Genomic DNA, 16,937 nt, shown 5'->3' on the forward strand with positions numbered 1-16,937 from the left:
TCATATTATATTTTGTTTTTTCATGTTGATTATTTCGTTACCTACTAAATTTGATGTACTGTAATGAATAATAATATAGTTTAAGCATATCCTGTTGTTGTAAAATTTTGCTAAATCTATCATGTTGAAACACAGTGTTGAAAAAATACAATAAATCGCAAATAAATCATCGCATTAGAGATTACAGCATATAGATTCTTAAAACTGTGTGAAACCCCCTCCTTTGCACATAAAAGCCCTTGGCAATTCCCTTTTAAAAGCCTTTAATTCCAGGAGTATTTTAAGACCAAGCCAAACAAATTAATGAAATAAAAATGAATTACGTATCATTGATTTCAGATAAGTCCTAAAACGATTATAATGAATTATTGTTGATTCTGCATCGTGCTTCAGGTACGTCCGATCTAATCAATAGCTCATTTTAGAATTAGCAGATTTTAGAACACAAAAATCAACGACGTACAACTTAGTGATTGATGATATTCTTTAGTTTAATTTAAGCATAGGTTTAGCAAAACACAGTAACTAAATATACAACCTTAATATACATATAAAAAAACAATGTGACGTGCAAGTTATGTTAAGTTAATCCAACACATGTTAAGCAGTTCGAATTTATTTTAAGTAGCCTCCAAATCAGGGTAGTGAACAGAATGTTGTGCAATTTGTACCAATACGTGAGCATGGTAAGAAGTTATTATGGAAAATCTGTGAAGGAATTAGTCCAATATCGCACAAAAACTGTGTTATCTTCTAATATCCAGTAGTGCATGCGATGGGTCGTTGTCGCGTTTAACATTATCTATCTTCCAAATTCAATAACAATCATAGCATGTTAAAATCAAGCCACGACCTAAACACAGTACAAAAGGAAAAAATGCAAATGATGATTACTGATCAAATAATACAGAGAAAGTCTTAAGTTGACATTAAAATCACAATTTGGAAACGACCACGTATTGAATGGGTACAGTATTTTACGGATTTGAATAACGTCGTTTTTGTATAAACTAGCTCCCTATGGAATAAGACATATTTAAATTGAATATCACATGGCCAATATAATCGAGTTTTGGCAATGAACAACATAAAGATTTTGGGCGACTATTTTAATAATTCTAATAATTTATTCCAATCTTTTTAAGCGGAAATATATGTGTAAGGCATGGTATGCGTCAAAACTGATTAAAAATATATTGCTAATTCAGTGGTAATTACGTGCCATCGGCTGGACCGGGGGCGTTGCCGCAGGGAATTACGTGTGGAGGTTAAGCCGTCGGCTGGACCGGGGGGGTTGCTACAGAGAATTACGTTTGAGGGTAAGCCTTGGCTGCACCGGGGGGAGTTGCCACAGCGACTCTCTCCCACTCCACTCAGATAGAGAGAGGGGTGGTCGGCCGTGACGTCACAGTTCGGAAGTCTGTGTCGTCGGGAGTCTGCGTCGTCGGGAGCCCGTGGCGCGTTCCCGTGTCGCCTCAAGAGAAGACATTAGCCACTAGAGATATGACGTCACTACACCTTTAGCCTTAGTCCCTCCCGTGTGCCCATTCCATCCAACGACACCTTAAACTTGATGATCGGATGTGTAGCAGTTTCAAAACAATAATCACAACATTTGGTTTGAAAAATTAAATATTTAAATAATGATGATGATGATTATGTGTAGGTAGGTAAATGTATCCTCGACTAAACAATTTTCACAATGTGCAGTATATCTTATCTACATAGGTTAAAATAATATTACTGATTAATTTGAACCTTAATTACGCATCAAGCAGTTTCATTATATAATACGATTAGATACAAATTTGACATAGGATTATAACCTGAAAAAGGTCAAATCCAAAGTCCTTTATTTTTGTTAACCTGATTCTTGTTTTGATAAAAAATTTGTTTTTTTCGCAAGATAATGACCATTGGTACCATTTTCCTCCGTTTAATAATTGATCAACAATGTTTGGCGAAATAATATTACATTTGGATGGATGGTAAAAATGTAACTGGCCTAAGCGTTTATTTCAAGTTACGGCCTGATTCATACGTTGAAGTACAGTGCTGCCCCCAGGACAACGTGCCACCACGACAACCCACCACCACACTTTTCCGAGGTGGCGGGTTGTCGTACACGCTAGAGTCAACGTTCCACTCCGACATCTCAATGCTCCGACAAGGGTCGCTGTCAATGCGCCACCACGTCAAACCGCCACCTCGGTGTTTTGGTCAGAGGCGTCAACCCGCCACCACAAAAAAACCGAGGTGGCGGGTTGACGTGTATGTATAGGTCAACCCGCCACCTCGACAACAGGCCACCATGACAACCCACCACCATACAATTTTCCGAGGTGGCGGGTTGTCGTACACGTGGGGTCCCAGTTTATCGACATCCCAAAAGATCGACACTGAAATAGTCCCATAATGTCGACAACTCAAAATGTCGACAGTGTCGGTAATATGGGATGTCTGTAAAGTGGGATGTCGGTTATGTGGGATGTCTGTTATGTGGGACGGTTGTGTAAATTTTCCCACTTTATCGACACGCAGAATGTCGACAAGCAAAACAGATCGACAAAGAGCGGGAGATTCAAATTGAAGGTGAACAGCTCTTGCTGAACAGATCGGTTGAGTATAATGAGAGTCGTTCTTTTTTAAACTCCGAACGACTTCTATTCACGGCGCTTGCAGTCTCCTTCAAATTTGTCAATGCTATCTCAACTATCTTGTGTATATAATATGTGTTCTGCCGTTTGAAGGCTTAAAATAATTTGACATTTGTCGCACTTGTATTATGATTTATTGACTGTTTTTTTCGTGTAAGAAGGTAGGCTAGTTAAAACGTGCTACCTAGGCCAAACTTTGATAGAGGATGATTATGGTATCCATCCAAGTTTTTTCAATCATACATTTATTTGAAATTATAATTATATATTACATAGTTTTTTAATTTAACTTGATAGTTTTTTCATTTAACTTGCTAGCTTAGTGTTAAAACAGATTAACCCAAATAACAATTTTACGTTGTTCATTGTTACACTTTGAAATATTAAATGAGTTGTAGTACATTTGTATCAGCAACTTACACCGGAAATGAGGTAATGAAAAAACTGCGTTAATTTGCCTCTGCAGATGCTTTGATTCTTTTGTTAACCTTTCCATTGCCAATATGGCGATCCATTAAAAGCAATGACAACATAAAATTTTGCAATAATTTCTTTCCAAACTATTTTGTAGAGCTTAAAAACAAATTATTTAGTATATTGAAGCATTATTATGCGCAAACAGTTGCCTAATGGTTACGGAGAAAACTCAAACAGTTTTAAATTTAAAATCCCTATGTTATTCTTATGGAGAATAAGTAAACTGTTGTAGTTAGCTTGTTTCTGAACATATTTTGATCAAAATTTGAAAATGCATTTATTTCATACTAAACTACCTACATGTAATAATATTAAAAAAAAAACAACTTTAAAACCCTCCCTGTTACAACATACCTAAGTACTTGTTAAACTAATGCAATATTGAAATAGGGAATAATTTTGTGATATTTTAAGGAGATAGTGTAAATCCAATCAAGCAAATGGAAATTCGTTTAGTCTGCAGGTTTGCTGCGGGGGGTATTTAAAATAAATCATAGAGTTGTTGCAGTATTTAGAAACACACATCAGAACCACCTGTAAACTGTAATGGCTGCTTAAGAAACTTAAACACCTTATCTAAATGCAGTAGGTATAAAGAAAATAATAGTATATGCCTACTGTATTACGTTACTAGCCCGGTAAGCGGTAAGGTGTTTTATCGAAGGCGTAGCCGAGTACGGGATTTTCGTGCGACACAATTTATTTAGGACAGAACATAAATTAGATTTTTTTTTTATAAAATAGGCCGCTTAAATTAGCTGTTTATTTCAACAGCTGACTAAGTACACGGTAATAGTAGCCTATATTAAGTTACTAGTCCTGAAAATAAGTGTGTTTACCGGACGAGTGTGGTCGTTCCCGTGCGAGACGAAGTCGAGTACGGGATTACCATACGAGTCCGGTACACACATTTTGGACGAGTTACGTACGATAGTTTACGTGATATTTTAAAGGAGACATTTTAGTGTAAATCCAGTTAGGCAAATGGAAATTCGCTTAGTATGCAGGTTTGCTGCGGCGGGGGTATTTTACTCTAAAGTCATAAGTGATTTATTTAACCAGATTTACATAAGTTATGCATTGGTTACGTCAATTACAGAAATACATAAAATATATACAAAATTCCTTCTGCATGCTATACATAAGCTATTTACAATTGGTTAAAATTTTAAATTTTGTTTGGAAATTCACTCATTATGTCCATGTACAAATCTTTACCTTATTCTTATTACCCTCATAAACTCATTTTCGCGTATTCCAATTGTGTTGGTTCGCGGACTCATTCGTCGTAGGTTTACACGACACGTTTGTACAAATTTCATCAGGATCGTATTATTTTTGCCATGAGAGATTTTTTTGCTAATAGTAATAGCGTATTACCTCTATGGAACTTTCACCAAAATGTTTTTACCTACTACCGTTTTTGTTTTAAATACGACAGTTTTTTAAAGTAGCCATTTCAGTTCAGTTCTTAGAATTGAAAAGTTTCACTTAACAGCTCTTTACTTTCATTTTTTTTCATTCTGCATTTTTTTCAGGTAAATATAATTTACGATATAACAGTAACTAGCCAAATGAATGCCAATTCATGCAAATAAAATTGCGACAGAGAGGTTAAGCAGAAAATCAGGTAGTAGGGTAGTTCTTAGCCATGTAAACAAAATATTATCGCTATAAAGAATTGACTGAAATTTGTAAACGTACTGGCGACAATGGGTGGTACCATGCAGCCATACATTATCATTGACGATGATCAACACGGACAACCTATTACGGCTATAGTGGGAAACATAAAAAAACCAGATCAGCTTTTGAAAAATGATAAAATATTTACAAGAAATGTTGTTTATATGGAACTGTTAGGTACGTAATCTATGAGTTGAGTCTTTTAAACTCATGGGAAATTATGATGACTTTTATTTGTTTTTAAATAACTACTTTACTTCTTTGCAATTGCTCGATTTCGAGCAACGTGTTTACTAGTTTAAACAAATTTGCATATGGGCCATATATGGGTTGCCATCAAGGCCCCACTTGAAAAACAGGCCATGCTGCAGCGCAGGCAGCGCAACAATACGTCACAGTGGTGGATAGTTGTACTAAACTCTTACCATTTAAATCTTACAAACATCCAGCTTTTTTATTTACCTAAAACATATGGGAATGGTGATGGCAATGAATTTATCAATGAAAATCTATCCACTACTGTGACGTCATGGATCCTGCAGCATGGCCTGTTTTTTCTAGTGGGGCCTTGGTTGCCATGCTGGTGACGAAATGACAACGAAACATAAACAGAAAATCAAAACAAATGGAAGAAATTCCAATAATGTTTTATTTACAGTGCGGGGTGGAAATAGAGAACTCTGTACCTTATAGCAGATTATTTTGGTCGAGTTTTTGGCCACTGGATGACCTCTCTCGTATATGGTATACATAATAAATGGTAGATACTTGTAAAGTTGAATTAACGTAACCCCATCGACTATTTAACACTTTAGTTTTACTCAAATTTTATTAATGTATTACGCGTTTTTCACAAAGGCCATTCAACTTACAGTTTTTGGACCAGAATAAAAATTAGAAAGAAGCTCTCTGTGTACGCACACCTCTAATTTGGAGTCTGTGACTTATCCAAAATTTCTTGAAGGCCTTATTCAACCAAAAGTACTAGTGACCATTATGAGGACAATTTTCGGGTAGCCATAGTAAAAACTACTAATTTTAATATTCGTTCATCTATGGCTACCTATAGTTCACTAACGCAGATTTTCCAGACTTGTTAATGGACTTTGTGTATTCGGCGATAAGCAATTTATGTTTTACGTATTATTTCGTGCAATGTATAATCAACCTGATACAATGTTTGTTACTTAATAAACAAATCAGTTTTACCGCGTTAGAACATTTTAATACTCTACTGAAAGATTAAAAGTATGCAAACATTAGTACTAACGGGTACCCCTATAACCTGTGTGGTTAGGCAATGTCACAGTACTGTATAAAGGGCTGTCGGTGCAATCGTAGGGTGGACCTAATCCCTGGCCATAGGTGCAATCGGGCAACTACAGGAGGAATAGTACACTTTGTCAATGAAAGCAATAAAGATTACGTTAACGGCTTGTTTTATTGATTTAGCGAATAACAGTCATATATAGACTTGGACTTGGATGTAGTTTTTAATCTCACTCATATACAATACATGCTCATATCCTGCGTACAGGATTTAATCCTGCGTAGCCCATTTCATATTAAACTACAAATTACAAGTTACAACAACTTGAAATTTCCATTATTGTCGGGACCACTTAAGTTTGCAGTTGAGGGAGGAGCCTATTTACCATATGGGTTTGAATGAACCAATGAGAACCGTGCGGTGTTGCCAAATGTAATAATACCAGCTGATTTGAAAATATTGCTTATTATATTTTATTAGTGCGGTGTGGCAACGTTGCACTAGCCATGTCTTGTGATTGGCTGCCACCAACTGCAAACTTACGTGGTCCCGACATTAGATTTGCATTTTCGATCAGCTGATTTACTAATAATATTATGTACTTCATTATCAAATGGGCCCCAGTTAGTATATGTTTTCTGTGGTACAGTCGGGAAACGGTCCTTATCATACGAACTGCGCCTCGCAGTTAAAACGCACCCTGGAAATGGGGGGGGGGTCAACGTCCTAAGGTTGTTTAGGCCTAAATTAATATTTCGGTTGAAAACCAATAATTAATTACGTTATTAATATATGCCTCTGTTTGAAGTAAAGTAAACTATCAAATAATTTTTGATTTGTTATTTATACATATTTGAAATGATTATTACAGTACAAGTATTATTTTAATAACGTGCCAAAGTTCCGCATTGACCTACCTAGACAATTTGAATCATAAAAGTACAGTACTAGGTTGACCGCAACTGTAGCCGTTGGGAGGCTCACATCGTTGGAGGAGCCTTCATGATATCAATGGCATTTCCGCTCGGGCATTGTATACTGCTGGAGAGATAGACAGCAATTGAGATAAGACTTGTTTGAGTTGTTTCGGCTTCTGGTATATGTAAATGGTATGGTATATGTTTCGGCTTCTGTATGAAATGTAAAAATACACAAATTTTCAATTACCTTCTCCTATTGAACTAATGTATTATTATCAATTATATGCACCCAACGTTTTTCGTTTTAAATCTTAAGAATTATTTATACTCTCCACATATTTATAATTTATTTTCCAGTTTTTAATGTGTTTGGATGTTAAATCTATTTCAAGCGTCTATATCAGATTAAGACAGAGGCATGTAGGAAATCTAAGGTTTATTTGAGTTTCTTTTCATATAATTATGTATTAGATTGAATGTATGGCCTACCTACTAACTATAAATATACCAATCTACTAGCAGAGTACCCGTCCTTCTTATGGGGTTGGCATATAAGTATAAAATGCTTATTGTAGTTATACCATGGATAAAAGGAGTATAGACATATACACTCAAGAGTTATACTCAAGCTTTGTGTATGCAATGGGGAAGGACACAGTTTGATAAAATTTGCTTCTTTAAATTTACAGTTTACATAAACATAGCCATTATGTTCTACCACTTCACCTAAACAATAGAGAAAAAAATTATAAAAATTCACAAAATATCACAAATTATTCATGAAATTAGAAACGTAAAGATAACACAATCCTACTTTGACATTTCTCATTGCGTATCACAGTTTTTTTTTTGCTGCTTTAGTTCAAATTAGCTGTTTTCATAAATGCGGTATCAGCAATCTGACACATACTTTCTCCCATTAGCTTGTCAACAACCTTTATCATAGGTAAGCGATGATAGTGGTAGGCCTATTTAATAGGTAAAATCTCAAAAGTTTCATTAACTTTTGAACAGTAATTTCAACAGGAACTAGTGTACCTGTTGCTCGAAATCGAGCAATTGTCAAGTACCGGTATTATGCAGGAGTTATTTTAAAACTACAGTAATAACAGTCATAATTTTCGATGAGTTTAAAAGACCCGACTAAATGCTAAGGTAACTAATTGAAAGACTCACGCTATTTAATACTGCTTTGAAATTATAAATAAACGTTTCTTGTAAAAATATTTTAGCATTTTTAGGACCCGGCCTTATTTTTTAGTGTTTTTTACAAATGTTTCCCGACTTAAAGCTGATACCAGTAAACATTTCTTGCATGTATTTCTTTGATCTGACTTTAGGTAGGTTTACTTTACCACTGTGACAACACGATGTGTATATTCTTCATGGTTTTTTTATTTACTTCCAAAACAAGTTGCTTAGCATAACTGGCAAAAATGATTCAACATCTCCCCAAGTGATTGCGTACCTGGATTCCTTACTGTGAGACCAGGCCTCTCCTCTACTCTTCTCATAAGTATAAGATTTCCTATTAATTGTCTCCTCCTCCTGTCTTCAATATTTCTCCTTTAAATTCAAGACATTTTCTGTTCTTCCAACAAAACTAATTAACTGTTTGGATTTGTTTATAACCTCATACATATTACAAACATAAATACTTACTCCAAAAAAGCTGGTGAGTTTATTTTTATGTACAGCTAGCTGTTTTTGTTTTAAAATTTGTTTTCAATGTAATTCTTATGGGGGAAATGCGACCTTTGAGAGCGTCTTGTGCCCTTAAGAGCAATGGCAGAACGCCTAACAGAAAAATCGAAGAAACCTTTTTGTGCGACGTTAAGGGCCAGCAGCATGTGTCTAAGGAGGACAAGGAAGAAGTGGAGGACTCTTAGAGAGTTTGAAGATGGGGCTGGAGTACCAGTTATTTATTAATTTAAATAGCAAATGTTTTATTATTTTTCCATATCAAAATTGTGAATTATATTATTTAGTATTAAAAAAAAAATTACAGATGACTTAAATTAATTGATATACCTATTTACATTCTTTCAAAATGTAAACATGGAAAATTTGGAAGGCCATGGGGCGTAGCCAAGGGAAATGTGAAAATTAAATGATATAATATTGCATTGTCATCCATTTGGGAGCTATGTTTCAAGTTTCAAGTCTCTAGCTCATCGGGAACTTTGTTTAAAATTGATATCAAAATTTGTAGGAAAGCGACTAGCGAGCTAATAAAAACAAGCCCATGGGGCGTAGCACAAGGGAAATATGAAAATTAAATGATATAATATTGCATTGTCATCCATTTGTGAGCTATGTTTCAAGTTTGAAGTCTCTAGCTCATCGGGAACTTAGTATAAAATTGATTGCAAAATTTGTACCAGACAAGAAATAAGCGAGCTAATAAAAAACGTTTTAATATATAATTCTGAGCAATTTGCAGACAAAACTGTAATTTTATTTATGAAGATTTATTGTTTGTTTGTTTACTCTATTACTGAATTATTAATTATAATTATGAATCTTTGATTCTCAATTCTCATTACTGTATAGATGATGTTTGCATTACCACAAAGTTATTGGTTTTTGTTCTGTCATACTGTTCAATGCAAACACAAGGTTGCCTGCATATTCCAACCATGGTAAGTGTGTGTAACTTATTCAGTTGTTTGACTAAGCCAGAAAACCGGGCTGACACTAACAATGACAGTTTTTTACTTTCCTGACCCTATTTTCACAAGGTCAGTTTGTGTGGTATATTTTCCAGGGTGGCTATTTCAGTGACATCCATATCCAAGTTAATCAGACACAAGAACAAACACTGAAAATCTTCAAAAATATTGTTCAAAATGGTTCCTTGTGCTGGAAATATGTAAACACCTTACCTACTCTATGTTAAAAAAATCTAAAATCGTATAACTCATTGAGCGAAGCTCTTATACGTCGACTCTTATGCATTTCGTAATACGCAATCTCCTCCAAGACGGCTGAAGTACCGGTAATCATTTTCAAATTTTGCATGGTGATAAAGACCATATATCGGTGAGTGCTAACAACTATATGGCGTTAAAAAAACTCTCTAAGGAATCCCCCCCACTGGCTCTAAAATTTTGTATGTAATCTTTATGGACGCAGTATTTGACACAAAAACAAAGACACAAGATCAGCTGTTGACGTATTAAAGGACTCAACTGAAACGGCTACTTTAAAAAAGGTCGTAGGTAAAAGGAATTACTGTAACTGTTATCACCGATATTAGAACAGAAACGGTATGGTTCATAAACATAAAAAATGACGTCACTAGCTTTTTATTATAATAATAGTTGTTTTATTACAAATCCAGTTATTTTATTATAATAAACCTTTTAATTGGAAGTCAACTATACTTTTTATACTAAATAAATTGTTTTTAATTTAATTCCCTCATCAGTAGATTGAAATATATAAAAATAGTCACACAATGTCCACAAAATGTCAATATCAAGCAGCTGATTCGAATCCTACGTGGTGTTTTCTAGTTATGTTTAATTTTTTTACTCGTATTATGGATACTATAATAAAAAGTGTTCCAATAGTAACATGAATAACAAAACCCGGTTCTTATAAAAAATACCCCCGCCGCAGCAAACCTGCCGACTAAGCGAATTTCCATTTGTCTGAATTGTTAGATATATTTTAATAACATTAGGTTTAACGAGTACCTAGGTTTGCTGCTACAAGGAAACTAATAAAGTGTGTTTTTGAGTAAAATATTGATAGCTTAGTACAAAATAAATAAATTTGCCAAGTTTGATCAAAATATATCCATAAACAAGCAAACTACAACATTTGACAATATTCTCCATAAGAATAACATGGGAATTTTAAATTTACAATTTTTTTAATTTTCTCCGTTACTAATAATCGAACAAAAATACTTTTATATACTAAATTATTTGTTTTTTTAAGCTCTTTAAAAAGGTCTAAAGAGAAATCGGGAAATTTTGTGTTTTGAGGGTCAAAAGTGAGAAAAACCAATTTTTACCCCATAAAACCCCCCAAAAAGCCCCATTCCCATGGTCCGATCGTGCTGGTTCGCGAACTCATTCAAGTTTATCCCGCTTTACACCTTTAAACCAAATTTCATCAAAATCGGACAAAAATTACTCAAGTTATCGCGTTCACGGACGTATATATATATATATATATATATATATATAAGTCTATATATATATATATATATACATATATAAAAATTTGAACGAATGGTGTTTTTGGCCTCTGGGGACATCAAAATGAAAAAGTAAATCGGTCCAGGGTCTAGGTCTTACCGTGCCACCTACGGTAATAGCTACTTCCCTATAGGGAAATTCGCTAAAAGTTGACCCATAAATTGAACTAGGTATATGTTGCTCGAAATCGAGCAATCCCAAAGAAGTACATAAAGGAGTTATTTAAAAACAAATAACTTGTTTAAGAACAAATATAAGTTATAAATTCCGATGAGTTTAAAAGAGTCAACCCAAAGATTACGTAACTAATAATAATACTCACAGTGTACTTACCAGTTCAACATAATCAACATTTCTTGTAAATATTTTATCATGTTTCAAAAGCTGATCTGGCTTTTAGCATGGTGGAAGGAAAAAACATAGGTGTGCTATTCCCGTCATATTCTGACGTCACTTGGATTGCAAACAAAAGATCACCTGATTATAACTGTCAAATTAGTATATGTATTTGTTTTGATTTGGTTGTTATTGTTTTTATAATGTGTGTTTTTATAAAAAAAAAACATTAACAATCAAATCAAAACAAATACATACTAATTTGACAGTTACAATCAGGTGATCTTTTGTTGCAATACAAGGACGGGAATAGCACACCTATGTTTTTTCCTTCCACCATGGGCTTTTAGTGTGTTGTAGAAATGTTTCCCACTTATAGTCGCAATAGGTTCTCCATTTTGGTCTTTGTCAATGATAATATAGTTTGCGTGGTATCACCCATTGTCGCCAGTACATTACAAATTTCAGTCTTTATTTTAATAGCACCAAATAACCATTAACTACCTGATTTTCTGCATAACCTCTCTGTCACAATTTTACAATTAACATATGTTCTTCTTCTCACTTTAAATTTCTGACAACAGCTGGGGTTTCATAACAATGTTTGTTTCCCATGTTAATCTTATGGAGAAATACAAAACTTTAAAGGGCCCCAGGTCCTCACTCTCTAATTATTTCCCTAAAAAGAAAGTTTCTTGCACAACTTCACGTTATGCTCTTTCCAATGACACCAAAAACATGTCAATCGGTTCAGTAATTTCGGAGAAGTAATTGTCACAAAAAACCTGCTTGCGTATTTAATAAGTACCTATAGATTTAAAAAAATTAGGTACATCAATCTCCTTAAAACCAAATCACAAATCCTTCAATCACTCAAAAGTCACAATAAATCATTAATAAAAACACAAACATTAGCTGTTATAAACTCTAGAATATTGTTATGCCTTTTTAATAGTGTGTCATCAAAATATATAAAAAACAACATTTCATTTCATATAATTTTATTCATTTCAGTACATCAATACAGGAATAGCGATCTATACTATATAAAGTTGGAAATGATTAATTTACCAAGTATCGAAATATAAGAAGGTTTCTACTGACTTATACAATCCCCGCCCATAGAACAGGCACCCTGCTAGTTAAATATCAAGATATCTCTTGTTACCCAAGACAAGGTAAGTTAGTGAAAGTAATCATTTTAACAAACATAATAAACAGTATTTTTTTTACCAGGCAGAAGTACAAACAAATATTAAAAATGTAAGAAAACATCTTCATAAAAACAATAAAATTATCTTAATAATCTAAATGAAGAAAAAATGTAAATACTGATGTTCAAAATAAATGTTAAACTAATCAACATAATGGATCCAAACTGATTTGTCTCAACTTCTTCAGCCTCCTCTCCCCCAACCTCCATGCCTCCATCGCCATCCACCCTGTCATCAGGCCTGGATAGTGGATATAACAGAACAAAAATTAATATTAAAAACAGTATTCTGAACAAAGAGTCTTTTTATGCATACTTCTATCATTATTTAATGTAGGCTACTCAGTGGCGTACTGAGGGGGGGGGGGATGGTTTGCACCAGGCCCCACACCAAAATAGGCCTCCAAATCAGGGCCGTATTCCCCTAACAGTGGACACTGCGATTGCCAATGGCTTCGGCCTGGGAAGGGGACTCACTTGGGGCCTCAAAAGAATGCTTTTTCTCTTGGAAAATTAATTTTCCCACAATCTGTTAGAATTAGGGGGTACAATAATCCAAGTTTGTCTTGTATTCTCATGATAGCCAAAAGCGTCTGCAAAGATTGCGTGATCGAAATTTACGACTACCAGCGATCGCGGGTGACGATAATCAGGCCTCGCAACCGCGAAAGATGTTCACGATTGCTCCGAGGATGCCCACAATTTTAACCACTGGCGACCTTGGGAGATGAAGATGATGACCCTGCAATCACGATTTGGTCATTACCGAGGACAATATCGTTTAATTTTGCCACAATTGCAGTAATCGTTTGGATCAATACATAAGTGCCGACCCATATAACCCATTTTGTATAGGACAAAATATAATGTACAGAGTGTGGCAAAATTATCTGACAGTTTTCTTTGCTGCCCTGTCGGGCGAGTGACTGGCGGAAGGTGGTGGGGATAGGGGCGCTTCAAGGCCTACGTGCGGACATTTTTAGTTGCCATGGAGCTGGTCATCACTGAAACAGAAGAGTATTTTGAAGGCTTTTCAAGTTTGTAGGGTATTATTTATTTGGACATAATTTGAACGAGGTTGGAGAAACTTTATGATAAGTGTATAGAGCTGAATAAAAGGAGATTATAGCAAAATAAATCAAATTTATCACAACAAATTGTGTTATTCTATATTCTTCTAAGGTCTTATTGAACTACGCTTGTAATAAATAAATACCTTATTGATGTATGAGAATTTTTTGTTTCAACTGCTTCTGTTGACAGGGGCTTTTCCATTTGTCTTAAAATTATTGTTGTTTCAGTACTTACCAAATGTAAAAACTATGACATATTCAGAAAAATTGTAATTATGGTGTCAAAAAATATAGCCTACATTTCCTAAAAAACAAAAGCAAATTTTTGGGCACCTCTCGAGTTAAAATGCTGGTTAAATACTAGTAGTTCAGGAGGGTTATGCGACATAGGCTTGGGGGCAATGGACACGGCCCTGGATTTATAAGTATTAAATTTAAGTAAATGGCAAAACTTACCATTAGTTAGTTCTCTTCAATCTTAGTCTTTACTTCGCCCCATCCTCGATCTCCTCTTCCTCTGACACCTCTCCCCTGTATTCTCCAATGTCGGAGGATATTAATACAATGCCCCCATTTTACTGGTAGGCTTCAGTTCTGTACAGAAATATTGCAAAAAATAGTGTTTTACAAATAATTTTAGTCCAACAAATAATACAAGTGTGTACACTCCTTTCTATATTTGCGATATTCAAATAGGTACAGCTAATAGGAAAATGTTTGAGCAAATCTGGGTCAAGTTAGTACAAATATTAGAATTTGTAACAATAATTTGGTTTAGACAAAATAAATTGGTTTAACTTGTTCGCTACCACAATTATATGGAATTTACGTTCGCATAGACCACCGACGCATATTTGCGTCAGCTGATCACATTGAAATAGACTAACGACGCACACTTGCGTCGGTGTTCAATGTTATTAATCAGCGTATTTCTTAGCAACGGTCTATTTTAAAGCCCTGATTTTATCGTATCGGTCTAGAGGGATATCTGCCGCAAATGTGCGTCGCTTGGTCTGTGGATATGACAATTGGTTACGACACACAACAGTTGGCAACATTGTTGTTTACATTGTGCATTCCGCGACATCTAAGAACAGATGTAAACGTTATCCTTTGCGTAAACCTTTGCAGTTTTGGCGAGTGGTGGAGTTTCTTTATTTGTTTGTGTAAAAGCTTGAAACAACCAAATTTACAACGACGCTTAAACGTGTGTCGCCTGGTCTATTGGAAAATGTAGGTAATCTTTTTATCTAGATTTCATTAAATAAACTGACCGACGCATATATGCAGCGTTTTAAAAGTTGCTCCAAACGATAAATAAAAACAATATTTATTGCTTACTAATTCACTTAAGGTTAATATGAAGTCAATTCGTCCATTTAAACGATATTTCTCTTTTGGTCTGTTGGCAATGTTATTCCTATATCACTTGGTCTGTAAGCAACGTCATGATCATTCCTTTTGGTCTGTAGGAGTGACCGGACCAACGCATATGTGCGTCGCTTGGTAGCGAACGTGTTAAACATTAATTATTTGTTATTTCCCAATTTGCAAAAATGCAAGCTCTAGCCTAATTAAGACATTTCCAAACAACATGTTTCGAGATGTATCCAAATACATTTTAAGTAGGGGCCTAGTTTTAAATTTTTATAAAAAAACTATAAATTTGCATAAAGATTATAATTAATTATCCTTATGTTCCACAAAAACTATTAATAATAGTTTATTTGTGTAGGTAACTAGTGGGCGAAGTGGCACTTTGCTACACATAAGAGAAATGTTTACGCACGAGCCGTAGGCGAGTGTGGAAAGTTTCTCGAGTGCAGCAAAGGCAGTTTGCACTTGTGTTACACATTATATTTTCCCTAATGTTACCATAAAACATATAAATAATTAGTTGTTCAAACTCTGTTCAACACTAAATGCAAATGATTCAGTTTGGATCAGTTTCTATGGTTGTCGATAATATGGAATCCACCCAAATATGGACAGTAGGCCTAGGACATAAAAATGTTCTTTCCATTTATGATAACATAACCTAACATAACCGCCGCAAAGCGCTGTATAGCCTATCTGTAGCCTCCGGATAATACTTACCAAAGTACCGATTTGAACATTGAATAACTTAGTTAACAAACATAGCCTAGAATCTATCACAAAGGGGAAAGAATGTTGACTCACCTCACTTAAGTTATGGTTAGACCAAGTAACATTATCACGGCAGTATGGTAATTGCCTCCAGGGTCCACAACTCTGGTCTCTCTTTCTCTCTCATCTGCAGTGATGTCGATGGCAATGTCGTCCAGAAAGGTTAGTCCTCTTAACTTATTGGTTCAAGACAATATTTAAAAAAGAGACCAATTTGGGTTCAGGTCAAATTACAGCCTTTGCTCCAGGATCATCTATAAAATTAACATTGATGTCATCAGCAATGAATTATATAATCCAAGTCTAGTCTTACACCAAATACAAACAGCTCTAGAATATTTGACAGCACATAATTTTACGTCCTACACTCATTCCAATGAATATATTTCTTTAATACTTTCTTACTTATTACTTGGCGACCATACAAAGTAGGTACCGTATTTTAAGCCAAGTATGAATGGAAATGTTAGAGAGGATGGCATTAAAGCAGAAGTGTTAAAAGCGGGGGGACAAATTATAGCGCAACAAGTTCACAAGTTAATAAATAGGGTATGGGAAGAAGAAGATACTCCAAGTGAGTGGAAAGAAGCCATTGTGGTGCCAATCCACAAAAAGGGGAGCAAAAACGACTGCACCAATTACAGAGGCATCTCCCTTTTAAACACAACTTATAAAATCCTATCGAAGATAATACAAACAAGATTAGAAGAATACACATCTACTATAATTGGCGAACACCAAGCTGGTTTCACAAAGGGAAAGTCAACAACAGATCAAATTTACATATTAAAAGAATCAATAGCCAAATATCATGAATACAAGCAGTCTTTCTATTGCATCTTCATAGATTTCACTAAAGCCTATGACAGCCTTGACAGGAATAGATTATGGGAGATAATGGAGAAACAGGGAATACCCAATAAAGCTAATCAGACTCGCAAGATTA

At 34.9% G+C, this 16,937-nt stretch overlaps 1 long non-coding RNA gene across 1 annotated transcript; it reads right to left on the reverse strand.

The window, feature by feature from the left end:
* Positions 1 to 12,541: 12,541 nt before the first annotated feature.
* On the reverse strand, positions 12,542 to 16,412 carry LOC128987164 (uncharacterized). Its single transcript, XR_008490198.1, has 3 exons — positions 16,025 to 16,412; positions 14,300 to 14,437; positions 12,542 to 13,011 (listed from the first exon to the last, which is right to left on the reverse strand). It is a non-coding gene; the product is annotated as an uncharacterized LOC128987164 (long non-coding RNA).
* Positions 16,413 to 16,937: the final 525 nt, after the last annotated feature.

This window comes from Macrosteles quadrilineatus, unplaced genomic scaffold (genome assembly GCF_028750875.1).
Source record: "Macrosteles quadrilineatus isolate MER2022 unplaced genomic scaffold, UCM_ALF_1.0 Scaffold_2__2_contigs__length_208266976, whole genome shotgun sequence".
Taxonomy (NCBI): Eukaryota; Metazoa; Arthropoda; class Insecta; order Hemiptera; family Cicadellidae; genus Macrosteles; species Macrosteles quadrilineatus.